This window comes from Alligator sinensis, unplaced genomic scaffold (assembly GCF_000455745.1).
Source record: "Alligator sinensis unplaced genomic scaffold, ASM45574v1 scaffold71_1, whole genome shotgun sequence".
In the NCBI taxonomy this organism is placed as follows: domain Eukaryota; kingdom Metazoa; phylum Chordata; order Crocodylia; family Alligatoridae; genus Alligator; species Alligator sinensis.
Genome location: NW_005841834.1, coordinates 2985576 through 2994620, shown reverse-complemented (window position 1 = coordinate 2994620; position 9045 = coordinate 2985576).

Genomic DNA, 9045 nt, shown 5'->3' with positions numbered 1-9045 from the left:
CACCCAGCACTCTTCCCTGCCTATGCAGGGGGTCAGACTCGATGATCTCAAGCAAATCCCGGGACGTCTCAAGCAAATCCCGGGACGTCTCTCAAGCAAATCCCGGGACGTCATTCTCCCCCTGTACTCGGCCTTAGTGAGGCCGGAGCTGGAGTACTGTGTCCAGTTTTGGGCTCCACAATTCAAAAAGGATGTGGAGAAGCTTGAGAGAGTCCAGAGAAGAGCCACGCGCATGATCAGAGGTCAGGGAAGCAGACCCTACGATGACAGGCTGAGAGCCCTGGGGCTCTTTAGCCTGGAAAAGCGCAGGCTCAGGGGTGATCTGATGGCCACCTATAAGTTTATCAGGGGTGACCACCAGTATCTGGGGGAACGTTTGTTCACCAGAGCGCCCCAAGGGATGACGAGGTCGAATGGTCACAAACTACTTCAAGATCGTTTCAGGCTGGACATAAGGAAGAACTTCTTTACTGTCCGAGCCCCCAAGGTCTGGAACAGCCTGCCACCGGAGGTGGTTCAAGCGCCTTCATTGAACACCTTCAAGATGAAATTGGATGCTTATCTTGCTGGGATCCTATGACCCCAGCTGACTTCCTGCCCTTTGGGCGGGGGGCTGGACTCGATGATCTTCCAAGGTCCCTTCCAGCCCTGATGTCTATGAAATCTATGAAATCTATGAAAATCCTCCCCAGGTGCAACACATGACACTTATCCTTGTTAAACTGAATCTTATTCTGTTTAGCCCATTTCCCCAGCCTGTCCAAATCAGCCTGGATTCACTCCCAGCTGTCTAGTTTGTGTACCTCCCCCCATAGTTTGGTGTCATCAGCAAACTTGGACAGAGTGCTTTCTACTCCCTTGCCCAAGTCACTAATGAAGATATTGAATAGTACCAGTCCCAGGACAGAGCCTTCCTTGGGGGACTCCGCTGCCTACATTTCTCCAGGTAGAAACTGACCTGTCCACCACCACTCTTTGGGTGCGTCCCATAATCCAATTTTCTACCCACTGGACTGTATAATAATCTACATTGCAACTGCTTAGTTTATTTATAAGAATTGGGTTTGACACTGTGTCAAAGGCCTTTTTAAAATCTAAATAAATAACATTTACCTCTATTCCTTCATCCAAGCATTTTGTGACCCGGTCGTAAAAATGAAACCAGGTTAGTCAGGTAGGATCTGCCTGCTATGAACCCATGCTGATTGCCCCTTAGCATCATTTTACCTGCTGGTCCCCCACAAATGTGATCCTTAACAATTTTCTCAAACGTCTTTCTTGCCAAGGATAGAGGTGAGACTAAACAGCCTATAGTTACCCAGTTCCTCCTTATTCCTCTTCTTGAAAATAGGGACTACATTGGTCCTTTTCCAATCCTCCAGGACCTGTCTTGAGTGCCATGAGTGCTCAAACAGTTGTGCCAGCAGCTCCGCTATGACTTCAGCTAATTCCCTAAGTACCCTAGGATGAAGATCATCGGGGCCTGTTGACTTAAATACATTCAACCCCTCCTGGTGCCCCTTTACTAGGTCAGCATGAATAGTTGGTGGGCTGGTATCTATACTGGGCTTACCTAAGGTCCCAATGGGATGTCTATTTGTATTTGTGTCCAGAAACACAGATGCAAAGAAATCATTTAAAAGTTCCACTTTGGCTATCCAATCTGTTGCCAGTTGCTCTAGTTCATCCGGAAGGGGCCCTAAGTTACCCTGAACCTTGTTTTTGCTTCCTATGTACTTAATGGAATGACTCTTTGTTATCTTTAACTTCTGCTGCCAGCCTAAGCTCCATTTCCGCTTTGGCTCTCCTCACTGTTTCCCTGCAAGCTCGAGCCAAGCAGGTATACTCCTCCTTGGTGGCAGCCCCCTACTTCCACAGTCTGTAGGCCTCTTTTTTCCCCTCCAGGCTCTCCTAGATTTCCCTGCTCAACCAAGAGGGTTTCTTTGCTTTTTTGCCTCCTTTTAATGTGCTTAATAACACATCAATTAACAGCTTCCACCAGCTTAATCAGCTTAAAGGCAGAAGCCTTTAATTGATGTGTTATTAAGCAATCTAAGTACTTAATTAAGCTCTAAAATGAAATATGTTATTAAAATAAAGCTATACACAACATGAATTGTAACTAATACCAACTATATACAATTTATTAAGGAAATTATAAAAAGGAATTTACTGAAACTGAATGCTAACCTTGAGACAGGTAGTTCATGCTAGCTATTAAATGCTAGTATGCTGCACCCATCCACAGTTGCTGGAGGCATTCTTTTTCTCTTTCGAGTAAATACTTTTCCATACACTAAGATGGCAAGCTCAGTATCCAACATGTTCATTGGAATAGTGAAGCCGTGTCTTGCCAGGCCATAAAGATGTGGAAACTGGTCACAGACAAGAGTCCCAGAATACAGGTACAGGCATCCTGCATTTCTTGATGAAATTCATGTAAGCAGCACATTCATTGTCATGCTCTTTCCCCCGTGTTGGGTTCATTTCAGTAGCTGAGGGTCACAACTCAGAACAGGCACCTGGTTGAGGTCCAAAATACAAGCAGCACTAAGGAAGGGGGCAACTGGTTGTCTGAACCCTGGTGGCAGTGATACCTGTAGCGCTGGTTCAACTTCACAGCTATTGCCTAGAATAGGTCCCTTCACTGATTTTTCACAAAGACAGCTTGACAACTCTTGTGATGCTGTCTTCAACCCAGCTTATCAAATCCATCAGCTTGTGTGTGTGGTGGATCACAGCCTGCCAGCCTTCAAACTATGTCAGGAGCTTCAGGAACCAGGTGGCATTGTCAGCCACAAACATCACTTGAACTTGAACATTGCCTCAACCTAAGAGATTGTGAAGTTTAAGCACGCACTGTCTGCTGAGTGTGATTTCCAGCTTCTCACTCACCAACTGCTAGTAGTGCTGCATATGCTTGGTGAGGTCACAGACTGCCTGAACCACAAATTCCACCATGTGAGGACAGGCTCTGGTGGCTGCAGCACAGTATCATGTGAGTCTCCACTTTGACTGACAGTAGACTCCCTATACTGAACCTTACAGCCTGGACAGGATTTGAAGGCTTTCTTGAAAGAAGACACTAAGCTATCCACATCAGGGGACTGTGTGTGCAACATATCAGTTACTAAGGAGAGAATGTGTGCATTGCAGGTGACAGGAACAGCACTGGGCAGCACTCTGAAATAAAGATAAAAGCAGAGTGCTTCATCTGGGGAGAAGTAGCCAGAGACATGAATACAGGTTAGAAGAAGATGTCCTGCTCAGCATGATGGCTCAAAGGGACCTCGGGGTTATGATGGATCACAGGATCAACATGAGCCACCAGTGCAATGCTGTAGTCAACAGAGCTAATAGTATACTGTTACCTGTCAGCTCTGTGTTCCTGAGGGAGCCCTGGCACCCAGCTTGCTGGACTTACAAAGGACTTTTTTTTCTATTCCGCCCCCCCTGCCCTCGGCCACACACACCTCATCTACCCAGAACTAAGCATAAGAAAATTTTAATAGGCATCTCGGGCCATACATTCCCTGGTCCCAGTATGGGAGGCCTATTTAAACTTGATTGACTAAAACTCGGTTGCCAGGTTAGGGAATGCTAAGGCAAGAGATCGAGTCAGAGGGGGTATGAGCAACATTTGAACAATGGTTCAGGGTTCATCACAGCATTCAGCCCGTTGGAGCCCTGACCACAAATGGTGTCATACTTTTCCCTGGATGACTGGTGAAAGTCCTCCCCACAAAATTTATGAATGCTCCAAGTAATCCCCCTAAGTCTGTTAAAAGACTACAGTAAAATCTGAAAGTCATGCTAAGCTGAGGCTTATTCACAAGAGGTAAAATACAAAACACTGATGCTGACTTCACAGCGCAAGCATAGCTAGGCCATCTGAGAAGAAACCATGTGGTATTCCTTCCAGTATATCTTCTATATTCATAATAATTTCAAGCTGGCTCCTAGGTGTCTGGTTACTCCTTAAAACTTGATGTTTTTCCTGGTTGTTAATCAGTTTCTTGAGATGTTCCAAACCAGATAACCCGTTGTCACTGAGAAAGGTAATTCATTTAAATTGAAACTGTTTATATAACAAGATTTTTCCCTGTCATTTATGGCTTGGGACCCGCCTGATTTACACAATTAAAAGAATGCTTTGAAGAGGCTAGACTAAGGGTATAAGAAAGCTGTAAAGCAGAAAACAGTGGGCTTGAAGAGAGAACTCTCTCTGACACAATCCACTGTTGTTCTCAAGAAGCTGGGCTAAACAGATTGTCTCCCTTCAACGATTATGTTAGAAACTTTGCTTGTCAACAAATCACCTAAGTACCTTGGAATGGTGAGATCCCAGCTCTTGCTCTCTCTCTCTCTCTTTCTCTCTTTCTCTCTCTCTTTTTCTTTTTCTCTCTAGGAATAGCTTTTGAAACCTGAATTTTATTAGTTAAGCTTGAGCTAGGTTTCCCTAAATACTCAATTGAACCAGGGTAATATTGTAATTGTTTTTGTTTGTTTTCCCTTGCATGTCTATTACTAGTAGTACCATTATACATTTCATATACTTAGCAATAAATAACTTTTATAGTCAAACTGGTGGTAACCGGTATTTTTCCTTCTCTACTAACCCTTCCCCACTTGCTCTGCAACAATGCTTCTTTTACCTAAGCCAAAGATCCATGTGAAACCCAGAAATACCTTCAAGTCCACTCATCAAGAGGCTACCACTACCAGGACAGTTAGGGCAAAAGATCAGGACATGCTGACTTTGAGACACATAAGGGGATCAGCTTGTATAGACTGAAAGACCCAGTTTGGCTCAGACGTGCCCTAATGAACTGAATGCTGGCCCATGAGGGTGTCAGCTGGATGCCCAGCTGGATTCAGAAGTATTCTGTTTACCTGTGTGCTTTTGTCTGCATTTTATTGTTACTTTAATGAATGTTTCAGTTTAAAAGGGCAGGGGCCTCCCCAGCCTGAAAGCAGCTTCCCCAACGGCTGGCCCACTGTGCATGCATGCAGTTTAAAAGGGCCCGCCAACAGCAAAAAAACCTCAGGCTCTGGGAGCAGTGAGAGATGTGCGGGTGAAAGCCCACTGTGCCCCCACTCCCCTGAAGCCCCCCAGAGATCCCCCCCAGCAGCCGCGGAACCCCCCCAGCGACCCCCAGCACAGCTGGAGGTAAGCAGGGCCCGTGGTGGGAGGGGGTTAACCTTTAGAGAGTGGGAGGAGGTGGCTGAGTGGGAACCAGACTGGGTCTCACCCCGCTCAGGCCCCTACTTCTCCCAGCCCCCCAGGGAGCCACGTGACTGAAGCCACGTGAACAGGCAGCGCAAACAGGTGCACTTGTCTGCTGGCGCGTGAGTTAGCACAGAGTTCATGCAGGAGGGTGCGCGGGAGGGCCTGAGGCCCTGCCTGTGAGCCCCCTAGGGTAGACAGACTCAGGCCCAGCCCACCTAACAGTGGCATGACATGGATAGACACTCGCCACACCCCTTGGGTCCCCTTGGGGTCTGCAGTTCCCCTCCCTGGCACCTCAGAGACCTCCACCCAGACAGAGCCCATGGTTCTGGGCTCCATGTAGATGGAGCCCCTGGCTCTTGGCTGCGGGGGCTGCCTGTCCCTTTTTCAGGCTCAGGGGTCCGGGAGCAGGGCTACCTTCCCTTGTGGGGTCTGTTCCCTTTTGGGGTCTCTGGTGCACCAGCTAGAGGAGCTCCAGGCTGCAGTCCAGAGACTGCATGCCATCAGGGACTGTGAGCAGGAGATAGACTCCTACTGCCAGACCCTTCTCCACCTGGAGCCAGAGGGTAGACCACGGTCTCTCTCCAGGACAAGGGAGGACTCTGGGACCTCCCATTTTGTCCAGTCAAGGGGATAGACCAAGGTGGTCAAGGGCCCTAAGGCCTGCCGCACCAAGGCCCCTGCCCCGCCAGAGCTTAGCAACAGGTATGAACCTATTGCAGCCCCAGCAGAGCCTGCTGAGTTGCCACCTCCCGCAGGCAACACAGGCTCAACTGCAGCTACCATCCCCACTCTCCCCAAGACAAAACATTAAGTGTTTGTTGTGGGAGACTCCATCCTGAGGGGGACTCAGGGGGCAATCTGCTGCCCTGACCCCTTAGCCCAGAAAGTCTGCTGCTTCCCAGGGGCCCACATCCAAGACATTGTGGAGAAAATCCCTAAGCTCCTCCAGCCCACAGACCACTATCCCATGCTTCTTATTCATGTGGGCACCAATGACATGGCTTGGAGTGCTCCCAGCTGGGTCATGAGGTGCTACAGGGATTTGTGAGCAGGGCTAAAGGGTCTGGGGGCACAGGTGGTGCTCTCTTTGATCCTCCCAGTCTCGGGGTATGGACTGAGGAGGGAGAGGAAGATCCAGGTAGTTAACCAAAGACTGTGGCACTGGTGTCATCAGGAAGGCTTTGGCTTCCATGACCACAACCTGCTCTTTGGTGAGAGAGGCAGCGAACTGCTGGGAAGAGATGGCCTCCACCTCTCTCCCCTGGGGAGGAGGCTCTTCTCAGCCAGCCTGGCTGACCTGCTCCACTGGGCTTTAAATTAAGCCCGCCAGGGGACAGGGGGACTGCCACCACTGCTGGCCTACTGAGCAACCCTTGCAAAGCCAAGAGGCCAAGGCAGTTAAGGAAGCCCACCCCTGCCCCAGCCCTGGTATAATCTGTGGGCAAGGCGAGAGCCCCTAAGGGGACACTTGCCTGCCTGTACACAAATGCCAGGAGCTTGGGGAATAAGCAGGAGGAACTCATCCTCCTGCTTAACACAAATAATTATGATGTCATAGGGATAACAGAGAACTGGTGGGACTCCACCCATGACTGGACCACGGGTATAGATGGCTATACCTTGTACAGGAGAGATTGAGTAGCTAAAAGGGGCGGGGATGTTGCTCTCTATGTTAAGGAAAGTGTAGAGGTAGTTGCCTTAAAGAAAATTAAATGAATAATAATTTTGCATTTTTTTTTTAATTCAGGAAACTTCTGGCATGATTTAGTCTCACTTCCCAGAAGGTATCCGATGCAATGCTCTCCTTCTCGAACACGTACTCCTAGCAGCACGTGATTGTTTCCCATTAGTGAAGTGGTCCAATAACTGCCTTCTTCTATGAATAAACTAGAGCAACCCTAATTTAATTTTGAGGAAAGTAATTTCACTCTTGTTTATCTCCTGGAAACATACCTCCTCATTATGGTTGATGAAATTGTGACAGCATCATGGCTGGTCTTGTTCAAACTTAGATTTGCGGTCAGAAATGAAAAAGACCTTCATGCACTAACGTTTAATTATAAAAGCACTTTTTGCACTACTCCAAAACCAAACCCATAGTTCTGTGTATTTGGCTTTTTTCTCTTTCAGGTAATGATAAAGAGGTGGAGAACCAACCTTGGCCAAATCTGTACTTAGTTCTGGGAAAGTCTGAGTTTTGGCAAATATGCTGAGGAAAATGTAATGACCAGCAAACCTGAGGCTGAGGCAGCCCAACATTTTATCTCCTGAGTCTAATTTCAAGTTTTCTGACATCTCTTAATTGACTTCAGTGCATGCATTTGATGGCATCACTTTAGTTTTCCAGAAATGCTTGCACAGTTTGGAGGGGGAAAAGAAACCATTTTCTGAGTGGATACCAGCACTGCTGTAACTATCAGTAGTAGATTCATGGCAGAACATGCTCAGATTCCCAGCAACACTGAAACCAACCACAATTTTTTCTTTGAGGTTTGAGATGGTTTGGACTATTATTCTTCTGAAGAGTAGAAAATAGGAGGATACTTTTAACCTATTAAATAGGTACTTTGCGTCAGTCTTTCATCAGTCCCATGGGACGCCCATGCCCGCTACAGGGCCGGGAAGTCCGGGTGAGGGTGATCCCCTGCCCTCCATTAATGCTGACTTTCTGAAGGAACATCTTGAGAAGCTGGATACCTTCAAGTCAGCTGGCCCTGACAATCTTCACCCCAGGGTACTCAAGGAGCTGGCGAGCATCATAGCCCAGCCTCTAGCACGGATCTTTGAAAACTCTTGGCGCTCTGGTGTAGTGCCCGAAGACTGGAAGAAGGCCAATGTGGTGCCTATCTTCAAGAAAGGGAGGAAAGTGGATCCGGCTAACTATAGGCCCATCAGCCTGACTTCTATCCCGGGGAAGATCTTAGAAAAGTTTATTAAAGAGGCCATCCTTAATGGACTGGCCGACGCCAACATCTTAAGGGATAGCCAGCACGGGTTTGTTGCGGGTAGGTCTTGCTTGACCAATCTCATTTCCTTCTACGACCAGGTGACCTATCACCTGGACAAGGGAGAAGAGATTGATGTCATATATCTTGACTTCAAAAAAGCCTTCGATCTGGTGTCCCATGATCGCCTCTTGGAGAAACTGGCCAATTGTCGCCTTGGGTCCTCCACGATCCACTGGCTGGGAAATTGGCTCCGGGGTCGGACCCAGAGGGTAGTAATCGATGGAAGTCACTCATCGTGGTGTCCTGTGACCAGTGGGGTCCCCCAAGGCTCTGTCCTTGGACCCATACTGTTCAACATCTTCATTAATGATGTGGACACTGGAGTCAGAAGCGGACTGGCCAAGTTCGCCGATGACACCAAACTTTGGGGCAAAGCATCCACACCAGAAGACAGGCAGGTTATCCAGGCTGACCTGGACAGGCTCAGCAAGTGGGCGGACGAGAATCTGATGGTGTTCAATGCTGATAAATGCAAGGTTCTCCACCTTGGGAAGAAAAACCCTCAGCATCCTTATAGGCTCAGCAGTGCTATGTTGGCTAGCACTATGGAAGAAAGAGACTTGGGGGTCATCATTGACCACGAGATGAACATGAGCCTGCAATGCGATGCGGCGGCTAGTAAAGCGACCAAAACGCTGGCTTGTATCCATAGATGCTTCTCAAGCAAATCCCGGGACGTCATTCTCCCCCTGTACTCGGCCTTAGTGAGGCCGCAGCTGGAGTACTGTGTCCAGTTTTGGGCTCCACAATTCAAAAAGGATGTGGAGAAGCTTGAGAGAGTCCAGAGAAGAGCCACGCGCATGA